This window comes from Oncorhynchus clarkii, unplaced genomic scaffold (genome assembly GCF_045791955.1).
Source record: "Oncorhynchus clarkii lewisi isolate Uvic-CL-2024 unplaced genomic scaffold, UVic_Ocla_1.0 unplaced_contig_2040_pilon_pilon, whole genome shotgun sequence".
Lineage (NCBI taxonomy): Eukaryota > Metazoa > Chordata > Actinopteri > Salmoniformes > Salmonidae > Oncorhynchus > Oncorhynchus clarkii.
This window is the reverse complement of record NW_027258347.1, coordinates 37,501-51,032: the sequence shown is the minus strand read 5'-3', so window position 1 is coordinate 51,032 and position 13,532 is coordinate 37,501. Positions and strand designations below refer to the sequence as shown.

Sequence of the window (13,532 nt, the reverse complement as noted above, 5' to 3'; positions counted from 1 at the left end):
GGAAGGGATAGTGAGGAGGGTGGAAGGTGATGTGAGGGGGAGGATGAAGAGGGAGGAGATAAAGTGGGGGCAGCATGCGGCACGGGAGAGGTGGAAGGGGGGATTAGGGCTGGGAGTGTTAGAGTGAGGTTGGTAAGGGGATAGATTAGGGAAGGGAAGATAGGGAAGGGTTAGGTATTGGTTAGGTATGACGGGGAGGGACGATGCTCCCCTGAGGTTTGTTTTTGTTTGGGTGTTTGGTGATTTTGTAAATAGAATGAATGAGAATTATTATTTTGTAAAGTATGAATGGTATTGAGTGTAAATAAATTATTTTTTGTAAAAAAAAAAAAATAAAAAAAAAAAAATCTGTTCTTATCAGTTTAATATCTGATACGTCCCCCATCGGGGGACTACATATTAAATGGATTTTTCGAACAGGGAGTCGGAAATGGGGCTTGCTCCGTCCGCTCCACGCATCGACCCGGTATTGCAGTACCTCCGGGAACGGTGCAACACTTTTCTTCCGTTGTCAAGGAAAAATGCAAATTCACAAAGCTCTGTAAACAGCTGGCTAGCTAGCTAGCTGGCTAGCTAGCAGAAGAAGAGAAGGAAAGAAACATTCAAACTGAAAGAAAGGCGAAGCGCTCTTCAATGGGGTCCCCCGTTTCCCGCCATTTTACTTAAAAAAAAAAAAAAAAAAAAAAAAAAAAGAATTGGGGCCAGGATTGTGTGTGTGTGTGTGTCTCTCTCTCTCTCTCTCTCTCTCTCTCTCTCTCTCTCTCTCTCTCTCTCTCTCTCTCTCTCTCTCTCTCTCTCTCTCTCTCTCTCTCTCTCTCTCTCTCTGTCTCTCTGTGCCTCTGTGTCTGTGACCTTCTTTTTATCCACAGACAGCCCTCGAAAACTTGGAAGAGTGGGTTCCGGGAGCACCCGCGGGAACCCTGCCTAGAGTGCACAGAGTGTGTCTCGGGCCCCGACCTCTTGACTTCCATATGACTCTGGTTTCTCTTCATTACGCACAAGCCTTTCGCCTTTTACTAAAGACTTCCGTGGAGAGGAACACTTACGAGTTCAACGTATTTTTGGAGCGGCTTTGCTTCTTGCAGAGCCCGGTATCTTGTTTCAAGGGAAATTGACAGAGATGGGCCAGGATAGTGACTTAAAGACGCATTAGCGACTTTTTCCAAAAAACACCTGCCTGTTTGTTGCCAGGGAAACGGTGGTTGGTTGGTTGGTTGGTTGGTTGAGTGGGGGTTGGAGGGAGAGAGGAGCTGGCTTTTGCCAACCCACCCGCTGAGGTCTGTCGAGACCCCCGGGGGTCCGGCGGTTTCAGGGTTCCATTTGTGGGTTATCGCTTCTCGGCCTTTTGGCTCAGATCAAGTGTAGTATCTGTTCTTATCAGTTTAATATCTGATACGTCCCCCATCGGGGGACTACATATTAAATGGATTTTTCGAACAGGGAGTCGGAAATGGGGCTTGCTCCGTCCGCTCCACGCATCGACCCGGTATTGCAGTACCTCCGGGAACGGTGCAACACTTTTCTTCCGTTGTCAAGGAAAAATGCAAATTCACAAAGCTCTGTAAACAGCTGGCTAGCTAGCTAGCTGGCTAGCTAGCAGAAGAAGAGAAGGAAAGAAACATTCAAACTGAAAGAAAGGCGAAGCGCTCTTCAATGGGGTCCCCCGTTTCCCGCCATTTTACTTAAAAAAAAAAAAAAAAAAAAAAAAAAAAAAGAATTGGGGCCAGGATTGTGTGTGTGTGTGTGTCTCTCTCTCTCTCTCTCTCTCTCTCTCTCTCTCTCTCTCTCTCTCTCTCTCTCTCTCTCTCTCTCTCTCTCTCTCTCTCTCTCTCTCTCTCTCTCTCTCTCTCTCTCTCTCTCTGTCTCTCTGTCTCTCTGTGCCTCTGTGTCTGTGACCTTCTTTTTATCCACAGACAGCCCTCGAAAACTTGGAAGAGTGGGTTCCGGGAGCACCCGCGGGAACCCTGCCTAGAGTGCACAGAGTGTGTCTCGGGCCCCGACCTCTTGACTTCCATATGACTCTGGTTTCTCTTCATTACGCACAAGCCTTTCGCCTTTTACTAAAGACTTCCGTGGAGAGGAACACTTACGAGTTCAACGTATTTTTGGAGCGGCTTTGCTTCTTGCAGAGCCCGGTATCTTGTTTCAAGGGAAATTGACAGAGATGGGCCAGGATAGTGACTTAAAGACGCATTAGCGACTTTTTCCAAAAAACACCTGCCTGTTTGTTGCCAGGGAAACGGTGGTTGGTTGGTTGGTTGGTTGGTTGAGTGGGGGTTGGAGGGAGAGAGGAGCTGGCTTTTGCCAACCCACCCGCTGAGGTCTGTCGAGACCCCCGGGGGTCCGGCGGTTTCAGGGTTCCATTTGTGGGTTATCGCTTCTCGGCCTTTTGGCTCAGTACAAGCTTGACACCGAGGTGTCCTAGAGCCCCTGAGTCAAGAGGTCGAAGGAAGGCAGGAGGGAGGATTTTTACAAGGATTTGGCGGTTTTTTAGAACCAACTTTCCTTTATTTTTCAGCTTCTGTGTAAAGAGAGCTTTTTTTGGAAGAATGGAGCAACAGAAAAAAGAACGGACAGTACCTACAATCGGTTTGGCTAACACGGTGAGATTTTCGTGGATTGAAAAGGAGAAGGAGCCATGGGGGAGAGAGACTTTTGGGAGGAATATCCTGATGGGCTACCTAAACCTGCAGGTCAAAGATGTTCTCTGTCTGCAGGGGAACCCATTAGAGAAGGCCTTTGACGTGACGTTATACACGGAGGAGAGACATGACGGAATAATGAAGAAGGTGAGGGCGGAGAAAGAAGAAGGACCCCTGTGCCATTACGCGGTGACCAGCCTGGCAAGGAATAACTTCAGGGTGGTCACCGTAAACATGTACAATCCGCATGTGAAGGATGAAGAAGTGAGGGCCTTTCTGGGGAGGTACATGGACAATGTCTCCTCAGCAAGGTACCTCAGGGACTCCCTGGGTTTCTGGAACGGGAAGAGAGGTTTCCAGGCGTTACTCAGGGAGTCCCCGAAGAGTGTGGATGGCTACCTCCATCCTCCGGCGATGTTCTCCCTGGGGGCTGACAGGGGGACGTTGTTTTATGCACGTCAGCCCCCGTTCTGCAGGCGTTGTATGGCCTACGGCCATATCCTGGCCTCGTGCAGCACCAAGAAGTGTCGTTTCTGTGGGTCGGAAGAGCACGAGGCCAAGGAATGTGACGAGCCCAAGGCTTGCCACGGGTGTGGCTCGAAAGCACACCTGTGGCGTGATTGCCCGGCTCGTCACAGGTCATACGCGTCTGCAGCTGGGGGGGGAGCGGGGGATGGGGGGAGGAAAGAAAGGACGCGTGCGGATTGTACGAATGGCACAGGGGAAAAGACGGCAAGGGAAGAGGATGGGAAGAAGGAAGAGGCGAGAAGAAAGAGGAGTGAAGATGGAAAGAAGGAAAAAGAAGGAGAAAAGAAAAAGAAGGCGGAAGAACGGGAAGGAGCGGAGAAGAGGGAGAGTGGGACAGTGGTGCGAGAAGGAGTGGAAGAGGGAACGGTGACAGTGACTGGGACGGAGGGAGGGGTGGAGGTGGGAGGGGAGGGGGTGGGAGGGGGAGATGGGGGGAAGGAGTGGGGGGACAGCCTGCCAGGCTTCCTGGAGGAAGAGACAAGGGAATTGGTGGAGGAGTTAGCGGGGAGGGGACGTTGTGTTTCCCCGCTACCTCCTTCACCAAAGAAGAAGGGGAAGAAGAGGGGGAAGTTGGCAGGAAGTGAGAGGGAGGGGGGTGGGGAGGGGGAGGGGGGGGCTAAGAGAACGGCGGGGGGGGGAGGTGGGGGTGCATTGGCCTCCCTGTTTGCCTCAGCCCCTTACATTCTGGTGGAGGATGACTCCAGTGAGGGGTCTGTGGGCTGTGTGTTAGAGGGATCCCAACTCCTGTTTGGGGAGATGGGGTCCCCTACGCTCAGCCCCGAGGCATACAGGGAGGGGGGGGTGGAGGATGGTGGTGGGGAACCCAGGATGCAGGGCACTCGGCCTAACACACTGCCTGCATCCTGGGTTGGAGAGATGGAGGATAACGGGGGGGCGTCAGGAGAGGAGAGGACGTCCCCGCCGGTGGAGATGGACCAGGGGAGCATCGGGTGAGTCTCCTGTTTTTTTTTGTTTGGTTTGGGGTTATTTGTTTGTTTTGTTTGTAAATAATTAAATGAATATTTCTGTTAAATTGTTTAGTTTAAATGTAAGGGGGTTGAGGGATGTTGTTAAAAGGAGGGCGGTGTTTAATTTTTTAGAGGGTGTGGGGTTTGATTTTTGTTTTTTACAGGAGGTTCACCTGAGGGATGGTGGGGATGTGGCTAGATTTAGGAAGGAGTGGGATAAGGGGGAATCTTTTTGGGGCATAGGAGGGGTGCACTCAACAGGAGTAGGAATATTGTGTGGTAATAGAGAAGTTAAGGTAGAGAGCACTTTTGTAATAGTGCAGGGTAGAGTATTGGGGATAGATGTAGTGTATAGAGAAGCTAGGTATAGATTAATTGGGGTATATGGGCCACAGGTGGCGGCAGACAGAAGGGAGATGGTGGACTGTCTGGCGCCCCTGTGTGTCACAAATAGGCACTTGGTGATAGGAGGGGACTTTAATATAGATTTAGGGGTAGGTGGTGATAGTAGTGCAGGCGCAATCACCGGGCTAATGGCTTGCCATGGTCTGGTTGATGGTGGCCTGCATACTACTCCGGCAATGGTCGGTCCTACATGGCGCAACTCCAGGGGGGTTGCGCGGAGGCTCGACTACATTTTTATATCCAGGTCTTTGGGTCAGTTGTCTGGGCGCCTGTTGCCTGTGTTCTTCACGGATCACGACGGGGTGTTCCTGCAGGTGGGGTCGCCAGTCTGCCTCTTCGGTAGGGGGTACTGGAAGTTAGATCGGGGTATACTGGAGGAGCAGGCTTTCGTTGACGCATTTTTTTGTTTCTTTCGGAGGCTTGACGGCCTCCGGTCCATGTGCGAGGGGGTGTTAGAGTGGTGGGATTTAGTGAAGGTGAGGATTAGGGCTTTTATAATAGGATATTGTAAAAGGAAAAAAAGGGAGGAAAGGAGGGAGGTGGATCGTATCCAAAGGTTAATTGAACTCGAGTACGAGGCGGGCAACCTCGGCGGGTCGATTGACTGGGAGAGATTCGCAGCCCTAAAGGCGCAGCTCAGGGAGCTGCAGGAGCAGAAGGCTCGAGCTTTCCTGGAGAGTGCGCATAGTGGCTTTCTAGAACATAATGAGACTTGTTCCGCTATGTTCTTTAAGTCGGTTAGGGCCAGGCAGAGTAGGAGGGTAATGCATGGCGTTAGGGAAGAAAATGGTAGTATAGTAAGTAAACCAGAGGAAATGGTCAGGGTGACAACTGATCATTTCCGAGGTTTATTTAAGGAAAGGGAAATAGATGTAGAGCAGGGAAACGTGTTTTTAGAACACTTGTCCCGGCGGTTGCCGGAGGACATTAGAGACGTGATGGAGGCCCAGATCTCACTAGAAGAGGTTGAGAGCGCTCTTAGGAGGATGGGTAAAGGGAAGGTGCCTGGGATGGATGGGCTGCCGGCTGAGTTTTACCTCAAGTTTTGGGGTATACTTGGACCGGTGGTCCTCGAAGTCTTGAAGGCCATCCTTGAGACGGGGGTCCCGGGGGGATCAATGGCTGTTGGTGTGCTGTCACTTCTTTATAAGAAGGGGGAAGCAACTGACCTTGGCAACTGGCGGCCGTTGACCATGCTGTGCGTAGATTACAAGATTCTTGCAAAGGTTTTAGCAGACCGGTTGCGCACAGCCCTTCCCTACGTCGTCCATGAGGATCAGACGTGCGGGGTAGAGGGCCGCTCTATAAGATGGAACCTACAGTTGATTAGGGACTCCATCGCCTGGGTTGAAGATAGAGGGCTGCCTTTAATGGTAGCAGCGCTAGATCAGGCGAAAGCCTTTGATCGCGTGAATAGATCCTTTCTATTCAGGGTATTAGGTAGATTAGGATTTGGGGAGAAGTTTATAGGATGGATCCGTACATTATATGTCGGAGCGGGGTGTCGAGTTAGTGTAAATAGTCACTTAGGTGACGTTTTTGACCTCTCGTCTGGGGTCAGGCAGGGATGCCCACTCTCGGCCCTCCTCTTCGTACTGTACATGGAGCCTCTGGGGGCTGCCATTAGGGCAGACACAGGGGTGGAGGGCTTGTTGATCCCTGGGAGCGGTGGGCTGCGTGTTAAGATGACGCAGTACGCCGACGACACTTCCTTGCTGTTGTGCAAGGACTCGTGCCTGACAAGGTCTCTTGCCATCATTGGGGATTTCACCCAAGCGTCGGGGGCGGTTCTGAATCATGCAAAGTCTTCCGTTAAGTTTTTCGGAAGATGGCGCGGTAGGACGGATGTGCCCGGGGGGTTATCTCTCTGTGAGGGGGCCCTGAGGATTCTTGGGGTCCATTTTGAGACCTCTGGCTCAGCGACGCTGAACTGGAACATGGGTATCGCAGTGGTACAGAAGAAGTTGGCAATGTGGAAGGCTAGGTCTTTGTCCTTTATAGGTAAGGTCCTGGTCCTAAAGGTGGATGTATTGCCATCTCTTTTGTACTTGGCGTACATCTACCCATTGCCAGCTTGTCTGAGGAGGCCTCTAGTGAGGCTTGTGTTTCAGTTCATGTGGGGTGGCAGGTACGAGTGGGTCGCCAGGGCACGCATGCTCTGTCCCATCGGGGAGGGAGGTAGGGGGGTACCACATCTCCCCCTCAAGCTGGACGCAATTTTTGTTTCTTTCTTGTTGACGGAGCTTGCTCAGCCAGTTATACACCCGTCCGGTTACCTCCTGCGGGTGTTCTTCTCGTATCAGGCGAGAAGCATAATGGTGTGGTCTAACGCGGGTCCTCGGGCGGAACAGCTGCCGTGGCACTTTGGCCATGCGGCCAAGTGGCTGCGTGCGCACCCCGAGGTTGAAGTTGCCCGAGTAGGTTTAGATCACAGGCACCTGTACGAGGAGGTCAGGCAGGCAGGGAGTCCTCCGCCTGTAGCGGGCATCTCGTCAGTGGTCTGGGAGGGAGTGCAGGCGCGGGGCCTGGACAACAGGCTCAAGGACCTGAATTGGTTGAGCCTCCATAAGTGCTTGCCGGTACGTTCCATCATGTACCGGCATAGTTTGTCGCGATCCTCCACCTGTCCAAGATCTGCTTGTGGCAGGGAGGAGACTGTGCGCCATGCCTTCTGGGACTGTGCCTTTGCCGGACTAGTCTGGGCTAGGGCACGGGTGTTGCTAGGTATGGTTAGGAGCGATTTTTTGCTGACTTGGGCTAGGTTAGAGCGAGGCGTAGGGAGAGCGAGGGGAACGGATAGGGACAGGTTTCTGCTCTGGCTTCTCATGAGTCTCTTTAAAAGGGGACTGTGGGAAGCCAGGCAGAATTTAGTTAAGACAGGGAGAGATTGGGGGGTGGAAGGGATAGTGAGGAGGGTGGAAGGTGATGTGAGGGGGAGGATGAAGAGGGAGGAGATAAAGTGGGGGCAGCATGCGGCACGGGAGAGGTGGAAGGGGGGATTAGGGCTGGGAGTGTTAGAGTGAGGTTTGTAAGGGGATAGATTAGGGAAGGGAAGATAGGGAAGGGTTAGGTATTGGTTAAGTATGACGGGGAGGGACGATGCTCCCCTGAGGTTTGTTTTTGTTTGGGTGTTTGGTGATTTTGTAATAGAATGAATGAGAATTATTATTTTGTAAAGTATGAATGGTATTGAGTGTAAATAAATTATTTTTTGTAAAAAAAAAAATCTGTTCTTATCAGTTTAATATCTGATACGTCCCCCATCGGGGGACTACATATTAAATGGATTTTTCGAACAGGGAGTCGGAAATGGGGCTTGCTCCGTCCGCTCCACGCATCGACCCGGTATTGCAGTACCTCCGGGAACGGTGCAACACTTTTCTTCCGTTGTCAAGGAAAAATGCAAATTCACAAAGCTCTGTAAACAGCTGGCTAGCGAGCTAGCTGGCTAGCTAGCAGAAGAAGAGAAGGAAAGAAACATTCAAACTGAAAGAAAGGCGAAGCGCTCTTCAATGGGGTCCCCCGTTTCCCGCCATTTTACTTAAAAAAAAAAAAAAAAAAAAAAAAAAAAAGAATTGGGGCCAGGATTGTGTGTGTGTGTCTCTCTCTCTCTCTCTCTCTCTCTCTCTCTCTCTCTCTCTCTCTCTCTCTCTCTCTCTCTCTCTCTCTCTCTCTCTCTCTCTCTCTCTCTCTCTCTCTCTCTCTCTCTCTCTCTCTCTCTCGTCTCTCTGTCTCTCTGTGCCTCTGTGTCTGTGACCTTCTTTTTATCCACAGACAGCCCTCGAAAACTTGGAAGAGTGGGTTCCGGGAGCACCCGCGGGAACCCTGCCTAGAGTGCACAGAGTGTGTCTCGGGCCCCGACCTCTTGACTTCCATATGACTCTGGTTTCTCTTCATTACGCACAAGCCTTTCGCCTTTTACTAAAGACTTCCGTGGAGAGGAACACTTACGAGTTCAACGTATTTTTGGAGCGGCTTTGCTTCTTGCAGAGCCCGGTATCTTGTTTCAAGGGAAATTGACAGAGATGGGCCAGGATAGTGACTTAAAGACGCATTAGCGACTTTTTCCAAAAAACACCTGCCTGTTTGTTGCCAGGGAAACGGTGGTTGGTTGGTTGGTTGGTTGGTTGAGTGGGGGTTGGAGGGAGAGAGGAGCTGGCTTTTGCCAACCCACCCGCTGAGGTCTGTCGAGACCCCCGGGGGTCCGGCGGTTTCAGGGTTCCATTTGTGGGTTATCGCTTCTCGGCCTTTTGGCTCAGATCAAGTGTAGTATCTGTTCTTATCAGTTTAATATCTGATACGTCCCCCATCGGGGGACTACATATTAAATGGATTTTTCGAACAGGGAGTCGGAAATGGGGCTTGCTCCGTCCGCTCCACGCATCGACCCGGTATTGCAGTACCTCCGGGAACGGTGCAACACTTTTCTTCCGTTGTCAAGGAAAAATGCAAATTCACAAAGCTCTGTAAACAGCTGGCTAGCGAGCTAGCTGGCTAGCTAGCAGAAGAAGAGAAGGAAAGAAACATTCAAACTGAAAGAAAGGCGAAGCGCTCTTCAATGGGGTCCCCCGTTTCCCGCCATTTTACTTAAAAAAAAAAAAAAAAAAAAAAAAAAAAGAATTGGGGCCAGGATTGTGTGTGTGTGTCTCTCTCTCTCTCTCTCTCTCTCTCTCTCTCTCTCTCTCTCTCTCTCTCTCTCTCTCTCTCTCTCTCTCTCTCTCTCTCTCTCTCTCTCTCTCTCTCTCTCTCTCTCTCTCTCTCTCTCTCTCTCTCTCGCTCTCTCTCTCTCTCTGTCTCTCTGTGCCTCTGTGTCTGTGACCTTCTTTTTATCCACAGACAGCCCTCGAAAACTTGGAAGAGTGGGTTCCGGGAGCACCCGCGGGAACCCTGCCTAGAGTGCACAGAGTGTGTCTCGGGCCCCGACCTCTTGACTTCCATATGACTCTGGTTTCTCTTCATTACGCACAAGCCTTTCGCCTTTTACTAAAGACTTCCGTGGAGAGGAACACTTACGAGTTCAACGTATTTTTGGAGCGGCTTTGCTTCTTGCAGAGCCCGGTATCTTGTTTCAAGGGAAATTGACAGAGATGGGCCAGGATAGTGACTTAAAGACGCATTAGCGACTTTTTCCAAAAAACACCTGCCTGTTTGTTGCCAGGGAAACGGTGGTTGGTTGGTTGGTTGGTTGGTTGAGTGGGGGTTGGAGGGAGAGAGGAGCTGGCTTTTGCCAACCCACCCGCTGAGGTCTGTCGAGACCCCCGGGGGTCCGGCGGTTTCAGGGTTCCATTTGTGGGTTATCGCTTCTCGGCCTTTTGGCTCAGATCAAGCTTGGTACCGAGGTGCCCCGGAGCTCGCTGAGTCAGAGGGTCGAACTAGGAGAGCGGTAGAGGTTGTATTTTTTTCCCGGTTTTTGTATTTAATTAATTGTTTGCTAATTTGGATTTCCTTTTTTCCATTTTTGGAGGAGTTTCGGGAGCCAGGTGCGCTATCCTCCTTGCGGAGATGGCGCAGGAGAGGATGCCCCGGTCGGTTCCTGGGATTGGGTTGGCCAACACGGTGCGTTTCTCATGGAGGGAAAAAGAGGAGGAGCCCTGGGGGAGAGAGACTTTCGGGAGGACCATTCTGATGGGGTGCCTTCAACTGAGGGTGAAAGATGTTCTCTGCCTCCAGGGGAACCCGGTGGAGAGGGGTTGTGATGTGACTTTGAATATGGAAGAGAAGCATAGTGAGGTAGTGAGGGGGGTGAGGGAAGGGAGAGGAGAAGGACCCCTGTGCCATTACGCGGTGACCAGCCTGGCCAAGAACAACTTCAGGGTGGTCACCGTAAACATGTACAATCCGCATGTGAAGGAGGAGGAGGTGAGGGCCTTTCTGGGGAGGTATGTGGACAATGTCTCCTCGGCGAGGTACCTCGGGGACTCCCTGGGTTTCTGGAGCGGGAGGAGAGGGTTCCAGGTGTTGCTCGGGGAGGACCCGAAGAGTGTGGATGGCTACCTCCATCCTCCGGCGATGTTCTCCCTGGGGGCTGACAGGGGGACGTTGTATTATGCCCGTCAGCCCCCGTTCTGCAGGCGTTGTATGGCCTACGGCCATATCCTGGCCTCGTGCAGCACCAAGAAGTGTCGGTTCTGTGGGTCAGAAGAGCACGAGGCCAAGGAATGTGACGAGCCCAAGGCTTGCCACGGGTGTGGCTCGAGAGCACACCTGTGGCGTGATTGCCTGGCTCGTCACAGGTCATACGCGTCTGCAGCTGGGGGGGGAGCGGGGGATGGGGGGAGGAAAGAAAGGACGCGTGCGGATTGTACGGATGGCACAGGGGAAAAGAAGGCAACTGAAGAGGATGAGAAGAAGGAAGAGGCGAGAAGAAAGAGGAGTGACGATGGGAAGAAGGAAAAAGAAGGAGAGAAGAAAAAGAAGGCGGAAGAACGGGAAGGAGCGGAGAAGAGGGAGAGTGGGACAGTGGTGCGAGAAGGAGTGGAAGAGGGAACGGTGATGGGGACGGAGGGAGGGGTGGAGGTGGGAGGGGAGGGGGTGGGAGGGGGAGATGGGGGGAAGGAGTGGGGGGACAGCCTGCCGGGCTTCCTTGAAGAAGAGACAAGGGGATTGGTGGAGGAGTTAGCGGGGAAGGGACGTTGTGTCTCCCCGCTACCTCCTTCACCAAAAAAGAAAGGAAAGAAGAGGGGGAAGTTGGCAGGAAGTGAGAGGGAGGGGGGTGGGGAGGGGGAGGGGGGGGCTAAGAGAACGGCGGGGGGGGGAGGGGGGGGTGCATTGGCCTCCCTGTTTGCCTCAGCCCCTTACATCCTAGTGGAGGATGACTCAAGTGAGGGGTCTGTGGGCTGTGGGATAGAGGGATCCCAACTCCTGTTTGGGGAGATGGGGTCCCCTACACTCAGCCCCGAGGCATACAGGGAGGGGGGGGTGGACGGTGGTGGTGGGGAACCCAGGATGCAGGGCACTCGGCCTAACACACTGCCTGCATCCTGGGTTGGAGAGATGGATGAGGACGGGGGGGCGTCAGGAGAGGAGAGGACGTCCCCGCCGGTGGAGATGGACCAGGGGAGCATCGGGTGAGTCTCCTGTTTTTTGTTTGGTTTGGGGTTATTTGTTGAGGGTTTTGTTTGTTTGTAAATATATATTTTGTTTATAAATGAATATTTCTGTTAAATTGTTTAGTTTAAATGTAAGGGGGTTGAGGGATGTAATTAAAAGGAGGGCGGTGTTTAATTTTTTAGAGGGTGTGGGGTTTGATTTTTGTTTTTTACAGGAGGTTCACCTGAGGGATGGTGGGGATGTGTGTAGATTTAGGAGGGAGTGGGATAAGGGGAAATCTTTTTGGGGCATAGGAGGGGTGCACTCAACAGGAGTAGGAATTTTGTGTGGGAATAAAGAGGTTAAGGTAGAGAGCACTTTTGTTATAATGCAGGGTAGAGTATTGGGGATAGATGTAGTGTATAGAGAAGCTAGGTATAGGTTAATTGGGGTATATGGGCCACAGGTGGCGGCAGACAGAAGGGAGATGGTGGACTGTCTGGCGCCCCTGTGTGTCACAAATAGGCACTTGGTGATAGGAGGGGACTTTAATATAGATTTAGGGGTAGGTGGTGATAGTAGTGCAGGCGCAATCACCGGGCTAATGGCTTGCCATGGTCTGGTTGATGGTGGCCTGCATACTACTCCGGCAATGGTCGGTCCTACATGGCGCAACTCCAGGGGGGTTGCGCGGAGGCTCGACTACATTTTTATATCCAGGTCTTTGGGTCAGTTGTCTGGGCGCCTGTTGCCTGTGTTCTTCACGGATCACGACGGGGTGTTCCTGCAGGTGGGGTCGCCAGTCTGCCTCTTCGGTAGGGGGTACTGGAAGCTAGATCGGGATATACTGGAGGAGCAGGCTTTCGTTGACGCATTTTTTTGTTTCTTTCGGAGGCTTGACGGCCTCCGGTCCATGTGCGAGGGGGTGTTAGAGTGGTGGGATTTAGTGAAGGTGAGGATTAGGGCTTTTATAATAGGATATTGTAAAAGGAAAAAAAGGGAGGAAAGGAGGGAGGTGGATCGTATCCAAAGGTTAATTGAACTCGAGTACGAGGCGGGCAACCTCGGCGGGTCGATTGACTGGGAGAGATTCACAGCCCTAAAGGCGCAGCTCAGGGAGCTGCAGGAGCAGAAGGCTCGAGCTTTCCTGGAGCGTGCGCATAGTGGCTTTCTAGAACATAATGAGACTTGTTCCGCTATGTTCTTTAAGTCGGTTAGGGCCAGGCAGAGTAGGAGGGTAATGCATGGCGTTAGGGAAGAAAATGGTAGTATAGTAAGTAAACCAGAGGAAATGGTCAGGGTGACAACTGATCATTTCCGAAGTTTATTTAAGGAAAGGGAAATAGATGTAGAGCAGGGAAATGTGTTTTTAGAACACTTGTCCCGGCGGTTGCCGGAGGACATTAGAGACGTGATGGAGGCCCAGATCTCACTAGAAGAGGTTGAGAGCGCTCTTAGGAGGATGGGAAAAGGGAAGGTGCCTGGGATGGATGGGCTGCCGGCTGAGTTTTACCTCAAGTTTTGGGGTATACTTGGACCGGTGGTCCTCGAAGTCTTGAAGGCCATCCTTGAGACGGGGGTCCCGGGGGGATCAATGGCTGTTGGTGTGCTGTCACTTCTTTATAAGAAGGGGGAAGCAACTGACCTTGGCAACTGGCGGCCGTTGACCATGCTGTGCGTAGATTACAAGATTCTTGCAAAGGTTTTAGCAGACCGGTTGCGCACAGCCCTTCCCTACGTCGTCCATGAGGATCAGACGTGCGGGGTAGAGGGCCGCTCTATAAGATGGAACCTACAGTTGATTAGGGACTCCATCGCCTGGGTTGAAGATAGAGGGCTGCCTTTAATGGTAGCAGCGCTAGATCAGGCGAAAGCCTTTGATCGCGTGAATAGATCCTTTCTATTCAGGGTATTAGGTAGATTAGGATTTGGGGAGAAGTACATAGGATGGATCCGTACA

The 13,532-nt window shown here is 51.9% G+C and overlaps 7 non-coding genes and 1 pseudogene across 7 annotated transcripts; all 8 read left to right on the top strand.

Annotated features, from left to right (window-relative positions):
• The first annotated feature begins 308 nt into the window (after positions 1-308).
• LOC139396755 (U2 spliceosomal RNA) lies at positions 309-500 on the top strand. The gene has a single exon (XR_011630843.1). It is a non-coding gene; the product is annotated as a U2 spliceosomal RNA (small nuclear RNA).
• Positions 501-972: 472 nt separating this feature from the next.
• Positions 973-1,089, top strand: LOC139396783 (U5 spliceosomal RNA). Its single transcript, XR_011630869.1, has one exon. It is a non-coding gene; the product is annotated as a U5 spliceosomal RNA (small nuclear RNA).
• Positions 1,090-1,329: 240 nt separating this feature from the next.
• LOC139396742 (U2 spliceosomal RNA) lies at positions 1,330-1,520 on the top strand. The gene has a single exon (XR_011630835.1). It is a non-coding gene; the product is annotated as a U2 spliceosomal RNA (small nuclear RNA).
• Positions 1,521-2,016: 496 nt separating this feature from the next.
• On the top strand, positions 2,017-2,133 carry LOC139396782 (U5 spliceosomal RNA). Its single transcript, XR_011630868.1, has one exon. It is a non-coding gene; the product is annotated as a U5 spliceosomal RNA (small nuclear RNA).
• Positions 2,134-7,746: 5,613 nt separating this feature from the next.
• On the top strand, positions 7,747-7,922 carry LOC139396747 (U2 spliceosomal RNA; annotated as a pseudogene).
• Positions 7,923-8,420: 498 nt separating this feature from the next.
• LOC139396781 (U5 spliceosomal RNA) lies at positions 8,421-8,537 on the top strand. Its single transcript, XR_011630867.1, has one exon. It is a non-coding gene; the product is annotated as a U5 spliceosomal RNA (small nuclear RNA).
• Positions 8,538-8,777: 240 nt separating this feature from the next.
• On the top strand, positions 8,778-8,968 carry LOC139396741 (U2 spliceosomal RNA). The gene has a single exon (XR_011630834.1). It is a non-coding gene; the product is annotated as a U2 spliceosomal RNA (small nuclear RNA).
• A 514-nt stretch (positions 8,969-9,482) lies between these two features.
• LOC139396780 (U5 spliceosomal RNA) lies at positions 9,483-9,599 on the top strand. The gene has a single exon (XR_011630866.1). It is a non-coding gene; the product is annotated as a U5 spliceosomal RNA (small nuclear RNA).
• The last annotated feature ends 3,933 nt before the right edge of the window (positions 9,600-13,532 follow it).